We start from the raw sequence: 14,467 nt of genomic DNA on the forward strand, positions 1-14,467 counted from the left end.
AATCCAATTCTGGAAGTAAAACATGCAAAAGTGAAACACAAAATAAACAATTGACAAAAGATAGTAAACAATTACTTATAAATAAATCTCCATTAATTAATCATCAAATATCAATTACATTTATATTGTTACAAGTTTCTAACTATCTATCTAATCACTAAAACTAATATCGTCCTTCAGACCAATGTTCCTCGCATGCTGAACGTGTTTAATCCTGCTCAGACCCTTTGTGAGGGGATCTGCAGGATTCTCTTCTGACGATACCCTCTTGACTACGAGGAGTCATTCTTCTACCCGATGTCTGATGAAGTGATATTTTCTGCCGATATGCCTGGATCTGCCATGATCCCTTGGTTCCTTGGTTAAGGCAACCGCTCCTTCATTATCGCAGAAAATCTCCATGGGCTCCTTTATAACTGGTACAACTCCAAGGTCTCCAATGAAGTTCTTCAGCCATATAGCCTCCTTCGACGCTTCGCTCGCTGCTATGTACTCTGATTCGCACGTTGAATCAGCCATAGTCTCCTGCTTGGAACTTTTCCAAGTCACTGCTCCTTCATTAAAGGTAAACACCCAGCCCGACTGAGAGCAGAAGTTATCTCTGTCGGTCTGAAAGCTGGCGTCACTATACCCTGTCACTCTCAAGTCATCACTTCCACCAAGTACAAGGACCCAGTCCTTAGTCCTTCGTAGATACTTAAGAATGTTCTTAACTGTTGTCCAGTGAGTTCTACCAGGGTTCCCTTGATATCGACTTACCATGCTCAACGCAAAAGCCACATCAGGGCGAGTACATGTCATAACGTACATGATCGAGCCAACCTTGGAAGCATATGGCACTCGACTCATTTCCGCTATCTCTGCATATGTCATAACCTTGTTGGGACTAGATTAAGGATATGGGCGGTAGTCTCTAAGGCATACCCCTAGAATGAGATTTTTAGTGAAGCTCGACTCATCATGGAACGAATCATGTCCAACAAGGTTCAATTACGCCTCTCAGCCACACCATTAAGTTGTGGTGTCCTAGGTGGCGTTAATTGTGAAACAATTCCACATTCCTTAAGATAGTCGTGGAACTCGATACTAAGATACTCACCACCTCTATCAGATGTGAGCATCTTTATCTTCATGCCTAATTGATTCTCCACTTCTTGTTTAAACTCTTTGAACTTTTCAAAGGTTTCTGACTTATGCTTGATTAAGTAGATATATCCATATCTACTATAATCATCAGTAAAAGTCACATAGAAGCGGTTTGCATCCCTTGTGGTGGATCTGAAGGGCCCACGCACATCTGTGTGTATGAGATCCAATAATCCCTCACCTCTTTAACAAGTACCAAAGAAAGTTAATTTAGTCATCTTCCCAAGTAAACAAGACTCGCACTGAAACATCCCAAAAATACGGTCCAAAAATTTCATTTTTAAATCATTAATTAAACCAGAATTACTAAAAATCATTTATCAAAACATGAACCATAATATCTCAAATGTCAAAACAGTGTATCCATATCAATCACATATCAAATAAATCAGAGTAACATATCCCAGGCTAAACATAAACGGTGTGTGCCATGCAGTCATCCCAAGCTCTTTCCCTTGCTACCGGAAGTACCTGAAACCAAAGATGAAAACTGTAAGCACGAAACTTTGTGAGTCTCCCCAAACTACCACATACCATACACATAATCACATAATAACATACATTGGTCCTTGCCCGCTTCATTGGGCCCCGCTCAGCATCAAACGAATCTGGCATCGGGCCCTGCCCGGCATCGGACCGAAATCTGGAAACATATAAACTACATCAGGCTAACCCCGACATCGGACCTAAGTCCATCATGCGCTATCATACATAAAAGGGCCGACATTGTGGCCTTAGACCCGTTCCTACTGGAGGAAGACTCACCTCAAATGTCGAGTGAAGTAGCTGAACGTCTCTGCTCCTGCAACTGGCTCTACTCACGCCCTATACAAAACAACCCCTTAGATACCATTCCTTACATCAAGACCTCTTCACAGGTCATCCTAGGTCAAAGTTGTCACACCCCCAAACCAGAACGGCGGAAACATTCGGGGGCGGATGACTTCATGTAGTATCATAACAGTTGAGTAATAGTAAAGAAAGTAACACAACCATCATAATTATAAGTTAAAAAGTTACATTGTTGCATGTGATACATGTTTCAAAATAAATTACAATATGATGACAAAATGAATTTTGAACTGACTCCTTAGCGTCCTTTCCCCAAAAGCTGGTGTTTACCTGTATTACTGAATCCCGGAGAAATACAAGTAGTTTTAAAAAAGTGTCAACAATTAAGTTGGTGAGTTCATAAGCGTTTTTGTATAAGAATTGTATGCCTTTCTGTATAAAGTAACCGAGTTTGTTTCTAGAAAATCCAATATTTTCTATAAATATGTGGTGGTTTTAAAAGTTCGAAAACCGGAATGCATAAGTATTTTTCATACCTAAAATAATGTAAGTAGATTTATATAAGTATATATAATCACTAAGGCGTTTGATAGCCCCGTAAACCAAAATGTATTATTAATACTCCATGTGAGGTTTTATAACCGTGCTATTGACCCAGACTGCCTGTAACAACGTTCTTTAGGCGTTGAAATGATATGACGTTTGTCACCCCAGACATGCCGGTCTAACTGTAGCTAACAGTTTAGGTGCGGGATTGTCAGTCCCGTATAGATCTATACACAAATATCACGCTCTCCCTACAAGAGATTATGGTTTATAATACAGGACTTTAAAATGCGTACTTAAAAGTACGGAGAATTCAAATTGTCTCACAAAATCACTTAAAATTACTAAAGAGTCCGAAATGGTTGAAAATCCAGAGTCAAATGGTAAATTCCGGAGTCAAATGATAATTTCTGGAGCCAAACCATGAATTCCGAAGCATATCCTCGGTTCTGGAGTGGGCCAGCAGCTTCCGGAGCTGATCAGAGGCTTCCGAGGTGCGAGGCTTGCCTGTGCGAATCCTTCCGAAGCAGGTTGGTCCGGATGAGGAGGTTCCGATGTGGTAGGGGATTCCGGACTAAGAGGGTTCCGGACCAAGAGGGTTCTTTTGGGTTTTCCCCTTCGGTTTTGAGTTATTTTCAACAAAAGAAAAGGTTGAGATGGCACGGATGTTTATAAAAAGTTGAGAGAGAAATGAGAGAGATTTGGGAGAGATTTCAGATACAGAGAGATATTTGAGAGAGAGAGAGATAGAGTGGGAGAGATTTAGAGAGACTTTGTCGGGGGCCTTTATTAGTTTTTTTCTTCGTAGTGCATGGACCGCAGGCTTCGTTACGCCATATTTTGAGTGTTATACACCCCCGAAGGGCACGAAATAGTGTTTTATAGAGCTGTTACATCACTCAACCTGATTAGGGTTTAGAATTTCTGAACATTTGAAACTTTTAAGTGATACTTTGCATTAAGATATAGAGTTGTACATTAGTGAACATAGAGTAAGCCCTAACATATAAGCACTAGTTGAGTCGGCCAGTTTGACCTGTTGGCTTTGTTTGACTTTGATTTGACCAGAAATTGACGGTTGTCACAAAAGTCAAGGTCCAAGTCAAAATCAAAGTCAACCATCCGAGTTGACTCAACTCTTCGAGTCATCCCCCTGACTCGTCGAGTTCCCTTGCTACAAATAGCCGTGATAACACGAGCCAACTCGTCGAGTCCCTTCACAGACTCGTCGAGTTCTACCTTGTACAGAATTGGGACAAACCGACTCAACTCGTCGAGTTCCCCTATGGATTCGACGAGTTCCTTAGTCTGTTTGGGCCATCTAAACGTATTAAGCCCCTACTTTACAGATCTGAGCTTCATACTTCACCTACACACTGAAAATGTCCTTTTAAGGGTAAAGTTTCCAACTTTACCCGTTAATACCTTTACTTGATGGGTTTAGCTCAAACCCTAACTCCTTAGGACCTAGATCTTGGCCCACAAGCCATCCATACTCCAAACTACGGCCTACAAACAAAGATCTAGACCCTAAACACTACATAGGCACGTAAAGCTTCCACCTTTCACTATGGCTTGCATGGGGATTCCATGGTCATAACGTTTGCACCTTTATGCCATGAGAGCCTCCTATAATCCCATATCTGAAGGTATACTCACTTAGGACGTCCATATCCCAAATATCAAGCTTCTTGGACCAAAACCCCAATAAAGTGAAACTAAGGAGATCTAAGAAACTAATAAGCAAGCTAGAGACTTGATTACCAGAAAATGATGAGGATGAAAGGAAGTCTCTGGATCTACTATCTTCTCTTTGAATCTTCAAGCTCTCCTCTTCTTTACAAGCTTTAAAACACACAATGTTCACTCAAAAATGGCTTACAAGCTCACAAATGCATTAGGGTTTCTGAAACTAGGGATTGGGACTCGGAGGCTGGAAATGAGGCCAGCAAGTGGGGATTAGGATGCTTAAATAGGGTGCAAAACCCCGAAATTAGGGTTTCACTCTGCAAGCCCTACTCGTCGAGTCGAGGCTCTCAACTCGTCGAGTAGGTGGCTTAAAACCTCGTGTCAAATCTGGTTCATACTCGACAAGTTTGGGGCTCCCAACTCGTCGAGTTGCTCTATAAAGGTGAATAAATGTGATTAAATTGTGTACCGGGAACTAGGCGTTACAATTCTCCCCCACTTGTCTTAGACTTCGTCCTCGAAGTCTGTTGCGTCGGAAAACAACTCCGGTTTGTGCTCCCTCATCTCCTCCTCGGGCTCCCAAGTCCACTCCGAACCCTTGCGGTGCTGCCACTGCACCTTCACCAGCTGAACAACCTTGTTCCTTAATGTTTTCGTTTTGCGATCCAGAATCGCCACAGGCCTCTCAATGTAGTTCAGGCTGTCGTCAGCCTGAATATCCTCTAAAGGTACAATCACTGAATCATCCACTAAGCACTTCCGCAACTGGGAAACATGAAAAGTGTTGTGGATCTGGCTGAGCTCTGTTGGAAAATCCAATCGATACACCACCTTGCCCACCCGATTATAACCCTGAAAGAACCGATGTACCTGGGGCCCAGCTTGCCCCGCTTCCTGAACCGGATGAAAACTTCCCATGGTGACACCTTCAGGATAACCATGTCGCCCACCTGAAACTCCAAGTCGGAACGGCGCTTGTCGGCATAGCTTTTTTGCCGACTCTGAGCAGTCTAGAGCCTGCTCCAGACCTACTGTATGCTCTCAGTAGTCTTGAGTACTACTTCAGTACTCCCCATGACCTTCTGACCGACCTCGCCCCAACATATTGGGGTCCAACACTTCCTCCCGTAGAGCATCTCGAAGGGAGGTCGATCTATGCTAGAGTGGTAGCTGTTGTTATACGAAAATTCCGCTAACGGAAGATACGTAGCCCAAATGCCATCGAAATCCAATACACATGCGTGTAGCATGTCCTCAAGAGTCTGAATCGTCCTCTCGCTCTGTCCATCCGTCTGAGGGTGGAAAGCGGTGCTAAAGTGGAGACGAGTACCCATCTCGTCGTGAAACCGCTTCCAAAATCGGGAAGTGAAATGAACATCCCGGTATGACACCACCGAGACAGGCACTCCATGTCGTGGCACTATCTCACGCACGTAAATCTCGGCCAGCTTCTCAGCCGATATACTCTCCTGGATCGGGATAAAGTGAGCACTCTTGGTCAATCAATCCACGATGACCCATATCGAATCTACTCCACGTGCGGTCCTGGGAAGCTTCGTGATGAAGTCCATAGTGATATCTTCCCATTTCCACACAGGAATGTCTAGCGGCTGCATCTTTCCGTGTGGTCTCTGGTGCTCAGCCTTGACCTTCCTGCAGGTCAAACACCGCTCTACATACCATGCTACGTCCCACTTCATGCAAGGCCACCAGTAATCAGGGCGAAGCTCCCGATACATCTTTGTCGCCCCGGGATGGATGGAGAACCTCGACTTGTGAGCCTCATCCATCAGAACCTGTCGTACCCCGCCCCAGTACGGAACCCAGACCCTCCCATGCAGGTTCAACAACCCACTACTTTCATAATCAAATGAGGCCACCTGGCCTACGATCCGCTCGCACTTCCGGCGCTCTTCCTTCAGGCCCTCAACCTGCACCTCTCTAATCCGCTCCAGCAATGGAGTAATCACTGTCATCCTCAAACATATGTCTCAAATCGGCTACTATCAAATCAAGTACATACCAATTATATGAAGTTGTTTTCATTAAACGAAATGTGAAGGCAACCCAAAATGACCATGCTATGGGTTGGCGGCTCCGAAATGACCATGTTATACATTTTGCATGTATAACTAAGGTTGCATGATCACATAGGAATGTTGTTGTGCTTTGGATCTAAGGTTTTTGAGCCGCCAAAATGACCATGCTTTGGAGTAATCACCGCCAAGTTGTTATGGTGAAGGCAACCCAAAATGACCATGCTACTATCAAATCAAGTACATACCAATTATAGTTATGGGCTTAGACACCTAATCCAACATAAACTACTTGGTTGCCTTCTCTACAACGACATTTAAAACAATACAAAACGAGCTAGATTATTAGTTATTCAAAGAAACAATACAAAATTGAAGGTTATTTATAAACTTACTTTGATGTAATCCATATTAAATATTATATCACCATCTTCTATCTTTGTTGTCTTCATCAAAAGACATCATTTATGAATGTTACGAGAATATATGATGTTGTTGTAGTGGCTTTATTCTCCCTCGTCTCACTGTATATATGTACTTATAATATGAATATCGCAAATCATTAATGATAGCTTCTGCGAGCCTTGTTACAACCGATTATATGTAATACTAACTATACAAAGAGTAAATTCCATTCACGAAACAATCTAGAAAATTCACTTGGTAAACATGTATTCACGAGTTAATGAACCTTGTTTCACAGGGATTGTGGTTGTTTATGGATAAGTGAGATTTTGATGGTTACCTAGAATTATGATCAAAGCCCGATCAATTTTGTGAAAAACTCAAATAAGAAAGCAACATCACATGTCCTAATATCTCCCCTCCCTCCGACACTTGGCGGCTCCATTTCTTCGAGGTCGATGATCACAATTCACAAGTATCCAAGAAATGTGAAGTTGTTTTCATTAAACGAAAGTCTAACATATGTTTGGATACGCTTATGTGGATACATATAGTGACAATAAATCCCGATTTTCACATCCTACACCACCAAATGAACCCTACTCATCAATATACCTAAAACATCCTACAATTGTATTTGTTGGTTATTCGTACTCTAATTGGATTAAATCCGGGGTTCGCGAATTTGAATACATCTACGATTTAAATCCTATTAATTGTTTATAGATTTGACCGTACCCTAGTTTTCATACCATTTAATTTTTTGTATCATCGTAATATTTTATTTTATTCAGCTCTTTTAGTAGCAACAAGTGAATAAAATATGAAATGGATAGAAGTGCTTTTCTTAAAAGTTACTAGTAATATAGAGGGATAATGACTTAAAAGGGTAACATATTATTCGATTTGTACACATTTGGTCACTGAGTTTTTTTTCGTCCACATTTACCCCTTAAACTTGTTAAACTGTACACATTCAGTCCTTATGACCCGTTACTCTAGGTTAGCCGGGAAAAATGACTTGATAGGGTAATATATTTTTCATTTTGTACACATTTAGTCCTTGATATTTTTGTACATATTTAGTCCTTAACATTTTTTTTGTTTCAAAATAAGTCCTTTTTTTGTACTCATTCAGTACTTATGAATGATTTCTTTAGGTTTTTTTCACGACATCTTACGTGAGACAATCATTGATGAGGTGCTTGGGGTTGTTGATGCTTATGTCCAATGCGATCTCGACTGCTTGGTTGCGTAAGTCTTGTGGTTTGGCTTAGGTCTTGTATTTTAAACATCGTAACTTCTTCATACGATATCATATTTTAAGGATCTTTATCCACATGTTCATTTTTTGAGTCTACTACAACTTTCATTAAGATTACTCCCGTTAAAATGTAATATATTTTTACTAACGATTTTATAAAAAAAACATACATACATGCATTCATAAAAAACGTATGGACAGGGGAAGACGCAGTAATACATAGTAGGTGTTGCCGATATGAAATAGGTGTTGCCGATACATGGAAAATAGGTATAAACGTAATAAAAAAAAGCGAAAAGTTTTCTACGGCGAACAGAAAAAACATGTGTTGTCGGTGCAATACCGGGACCATACTAAATCCGCCAACGCGTATGGATATAAAAATCGTAAGTAAAAATATATTATTTTTTAATGGGAGTAATCTAAATGAAAGTTGTAGTAGACTAAAATACGAACGCATGGATATAAAGATCGTTAAAATCTGAGATCATATGAAGAAGTTATGACGTTCAGAACACATGACCTAAGCAATCAAGTAATCGAGATCGCGATGGATATAAGTATCAAAAGCCCCATACACCTCATTAATGAATGCCCCACGTAAGATTTCGTAAGAAAAAACTAAAAAAATCATTCATAAGTACTGAATGAGTACAAAAAAATGACTTATTTTTCAAAAAAAAAAAAAAAAAAAAAAAAGACTAAATGTGTATAAAAATATTAAGGACTAAATGTGTACAAAGTGAGAAATATATTACTCTATTAAGTCATTTTTATCGGGTAACCTGAAGTAGTCGGTCATAAGGACTGAATGTATACAGTTTAACAAGTTGAAGGGGTAAATGTGGACGAAAAAAAAAATCAGTGACCAAATGTGTACAAATCAAAAAATATATTACCCTTTTAAGTCATTATCCCTCCGACGTTGAGCTACAAGTATTGGTGAAGATGACACAAACAAATAAGAAATTGGAAAAAATAAAGTAGACAAATTTCCTTTAAAACTCCACGGTGGTGAGCTTTGTTATCATCATGAATATATTTAACGTAAATCGGCCATTAAGATTTGTTTAAAATCGTAATGTTGTTAGTTTATTTTTTTTTTTCTTTAAAAAACAAGCAATTGAAAAAAGAAAGTTTCAAACAAAAACAAATTTGAACAAGTCGCTATCGGGTAGTGTAGATGTTAATATGTGAGCTAAGCAAAGAGCACAAAAGAACCAAGCCTTAGAATATGCCCTTATCTCCCTTTTTCTTTGGATGCTTTTTAAAAGCCAACTCACTTTGAAATTTTGTCACCATAAAAGCATCTTTCGTAATATACTCTTCCATCGAGATATTATATTCATTTGGTTAAATTTCTACTGTAGTGTGAATTCAATTTCATGACTCTATTTGACAATAACCAATATGTTTCAAATAGATGGGGCAAAATAGGAGTTAGATAATTAAACCAACACGAGTTCGGATCAAAATGAATATGATTTCTTATGGGACATGTGGAGTTGGGATGACTTGAGAGACTTTAGTGTGTTGTAATTTATCTGTCTTATATTTATCAAGAAGTATTTTAAATATTTAATCATATATTATTATCATAGTAAACCTACCACTTTTTTCTTGCAAAACTTAATAGACATGAATGATAATGTTATACATCATTAATTAACAAGACAAAATATGTAAAATACTCAAATAAAAAAAGTTTATGTCTTAGCTTGTTAATAACAGGGGAAATGTATTTAATAATAGAGATAAACCATATTAATGTCATTAACCTTTTCCAAAATTTAATTAAAAATTATCAAATAACCAATTTTAAAGATGACATTTGCAAAATGGCGACGAAAAAAGGTTTTCTATTTAAGGGAAAAGTCGACGACATTTTCTCATATACACGTGAAGATTTATCGGATGACATCTCCATATATATATATATATATATATATATATATATATATATATATATATATATAGGGAAGGTTTATTTGGAAAAGAAAAAAAACCCTAAAAATCATAAAAATGCATAAAAAAAATACTTAGAGATCACAAAACTTTTTTTTGAAAATTTTTTTGAAAAAATCGCAGTTTTTTATACAAAATCGTGAAAAAAATTTTGAAAAAAGAATTTTGTTTTTTACAAAAAAAAAATTGATTTTTTTTTTCAGCGAATTTTAACAAAAACCTGCGATTTTTTATAAAAAAATTCAAAAATATTTTTTGTGATCTCTAAGTATTTTTTTTTATGCATTTTTATGATTTTTAGGGTTTTTTTCTTTTCCAAATAAACCTTCCCTATATATATATATATATATATATATATATATATATATATATATATATATATATATATATATATATATATATATATATATATATATATATATATATATATAGGTTATTCTATTCAAAGTAATTATTGTGTTATTGTATGCATAAATGTGGGCCAATCAAATTTATTTATTTTAAGAAAGTGATTAATATATATTATTGAATTAAATATAATTGAAAATATCATTTTAATTAATTACAAGGGTAATTTAGTCAATTAATATAGATTTAATAAAGGAAAATTGCATTTTTTTAAGGGATTATAGATTCTATTAATTTTAAAAATCCGATTTTACGTATTATAATTTTTTTAATTCGGACATTCTGACAGAATATGTTTATGAGTATATTCAAAAATAAAAATATTCTTGAACCATAAATAATAAAAATATTCTTGAACCTATTTCTTGATCATGAATTTAAAAACTTCTTGTAGAATAACAAATCCTTGAACAATCAATTGAAGAATAAAAACAAAAAATACATTATTTCTTATAGAATACAGGTAACAATTGTTAAGAATTACATTTATTGTTAATGAATAAAACTAAAAAACAATCAATACGGGAAAGAAAACATCAAAATCTAACGACTAATACATTCTAAAAGAATAATGTGGTCTGTTCTTCAAACACCAACTTCTGTGATTCCAATAGAATTGGAATTCGTCTTTCCATTCCAACGGAACTGGGATTCGTGATTCCATTCCAATAGAATTGGAATCTCACCAATATCATCCATTGAATCATCTACATAAACACTCTTCCATTCTCTATTCTTTTCTGCATCAATTCACAATCAATATTTAATACAAAAGAAAAATGACCCCTGCATTCCTTCTCTTCTTCGTTTTCAGTCAAGAACACACCACCGAAGTGGATGTTTTCTAGTGCAAACAGAAGAGATCAGCAGCTCCTTTCTCTTCTTCTTCTTCTTCTTTGATTTCTGCCAAGAACATCAAGAGACCAACAGCCTCTCCCTTTTCCTTCTATCTTTCCCTATTAAAAGAATCAAACAAACAAAAAACTCCCCTTAGATCGTTTTCTGCCTGCTTCCATTTTCCTTCGTTGTTGGCTATTAAATCAGAAAGAAAGGGGGAGCAAGGAGATTACCGGAGCAGCCCCCCATCGCATCCCACACATTCTCCGGTCAAGCAAACACCTCTGAAAACCTCACCTACGCCGCTGCTTCGCTGCTCCTTGTCGAGAGCTCCGTTTCTAGGGTTTGTAATTCGAGAGAAGCTTCAGCTTCGTCGTCCGACTCCGAGTCGGAATCGGAACTTGATGCAGACTGGAATAAAGGGGTAATGGCGGCTGGAGGGACAAGGGTGGGGGTGTCGATTTGTTCAATTTAGGGTTTTCAGAATCAGTTTTTAGATAAAGAAGGGAAGGAGATTTAAACTGGAGAGATACCATGATTACAGGGATTATTTTTGGAAGTTATTAAACAAATGACTAAATTACCCTTATTTATTTATTTAATTATTTAATTATTTAATTTTTTATTTAATTTTGATTGACCCACATCTATGCATACAATAACACAATACTTACTTTAAACACCTGAACCTATCTCTCTCTCTCTCTCTATATATATATATATATATATATATATATATATATATATATATACATATATATATATATATATATATATATATATATATATATATATATATATATATATTTCAGTTATGAAAATGTGTGTTTTCTCATATATCATATGCGAAATCGTAGATGAGATCTAACAAATCATTCCTCCGAGATTTCGAATATAACATTTGCAATTTACATATGTGATTTGGAAAAAAAAATCATGTATTTTATGAGCAAAGTCGGTATTTAATGAGAAAAGCTTGTATTTTCGATCATCCATACTTCAAATTAAACATTTGTATTATTAAATCAGATATCCATACTGCAAAATCTTACATCGGTATAGTAAATTTAATGGTCATTTTATAAAATCTACTTTTTATTAAAATTTTCAACACAACTTTCCATGTTTTGATATAAATTTTCAGAGAAAATAAAAACATGACTTCAAATTTTCTAGAAGAATATTTTGTTGTTGCTTGTATCGATGGTGCATGATAGCAGAAAATGAAGAATGTATATACATTAGGTCTTTTGTTAAAACTACGGTGTAGAATTTTCATCAAATATAAATTTTCTTGATTTATTAAATTTTGTCAAATTGAAGACATGTTTAGAAGACAAACTTAATATCAATTTTTCTTTCCAACATCCTACAGTTAAGTATGTTATAGAGACAGTCAATGAGAGTGATGTGGAACAACCTAAAAAACATTTAACCATAAAACGTAACCATAAAGCTTAGTGAGTTCCTCAGTATAACATACATTCCATTACATATACAATGCATACCACCTGATGAATCACGACCTTTCGTCGATCTACCAGACTCGCGACTTATCATCGATTTGTCATCACTTGTAAACTTACTGCCTATCATCGGTCTGTCATCACTTGTACAATCTTGGATTTCGTCGATCAGTCATCATTTGTAGACTCACGACCTTTCGATGATCGTTCGTCATTGCATACCAGTCATAAGAACATATCATATGACTATCAATCAACATACAAAAGACTATACTAGTTTAGCATACATTTGTACTCCAATAGTACTACCACATATATAGTATAATAAGAATACTTACCTGAATCTAGCAACCACAAATTCGAATTAGTCCCCCATATACGAAACTGTTGGGTTTTAGTTCAAAAATAATTTCCAGAAATACATAATAATAGCAACGGAAGTCTTGTAAATTTCGAACTTAATAACAAATTACAACCCATCAATGATCTTATTTCAAGTAATGGAAAGATAAAAACACAACCATAGAAGGAAGAAGTATCAACAACCTTTGAAGAACTTTGGGTCCTCTAGGGGAGGCTTGAAAGTTGAAGAAGATGGATGAACTTTGAGACACCAACAATTGATCAACTTGAAGAGAATGCTAGTTCCTTTTGTTAACTCTTAAGCTTAGAAACAAATACCCAAGTACTTGATCCAAGAGAGCATGAAACAAGTAACTTCAACTTCTTATCTTTGCTAGAGAGAATAAGAGAGTGAGAGGGAAGAGTTTCGGTAATGAATGCATGAATAAGAGATCAAAGTGCAAGCAACTAGTATTAAGTCATAAAGCAAAGTCCTTAACCATTAGGTCTTAGCAATTTAAGACAACCATGTCCCTATGTCATCAACATGTCTTTCTTAGGGTGATCACTTTACATTAAACAAATGCATGCAAACGCCATACTCCTTCACTAGATAACTAGTTTCGGCCATGGACCCAAAAAGAAGACAAAAAGTTTAAATTTTATAAACTCAAAGTTTATAAAATATAAACTTTATCTTTAGGTAAAAGACAAAAGGATTCAACTAGTCCAAAATGTTGTACATGACTTATTAATTCGTATCTTATGAAATAATGTGTTACTTATATTGCAAAATAATTATTTCCATGAAATAAATATTTTCCCAACTTATTATAAGAGTGTATGAATATTTATTAAAATCAATTTCTAATAAATAATCAATTGTATCAAGTTGTTGTTAGTGTGACCCTTAGTAGCATATGTTAATTAGCAATATCATTCTAATATGACTCTTGAGCATATAAGAACCTTCAATCTCCCACTTGTGCAAGACTCATATTAGATTGATATAGACAGTGGTGAACTTATAGCAACATTTCACTGCCCCCATCAACATACGACTTTGTGCTATTATATCAACACCCAATTCCCAGGAGCCCAAAGCTATAATTGGTGTATAAGGTAAGTTTATCAGTTATCCCTTTGCTACAGAAATCATGTTGAACATGAGATATAGTTCGCAGTCAATCTCATATAAGTGTTCAACTTTACATCATATGACTAACTCTCAACGAATAAGAGGAACAAATCCCATCTAGACTACATACGCCTCATGCATGGTTCACATCATACCTAAAAATAGTTTTATAACTGCCTGGTTAAAGAACAGTGTTTGACTGTATCAAAGCACAACATTCCCGACACTTAAGACCCATATATGTATCTCAGGTGTTATGGATATACATATATTACCTTTTATCAAGTATCATTCATGACATCGATCCATGAAGTGATCTTGAACAGGTCAATCCAATACTTGTTCTCTATCAAGTACCTATGAAACTGGTTACAACACTTTGCCAACCATTCTAATTCATATTAGCCTTATTTCATTATTACTCCCACAATAA

Source organism: Lactuca virosa, chromosome 5 (assembly GCF_052849685.1).
Source record: "Lactuca virosa cultivar CGN04683 chromosome 5, Lactuca_virosa_CGN04683_v6, whole genome shotgun sequence".
NCBI classification, from domain to species: domain Eukaryota; kingdom Viridiplantae; phylum Streptophyta; class Magnoliopsida; order Asterales; family Asteraceae; genus Lactuca; species Lactuca virosa.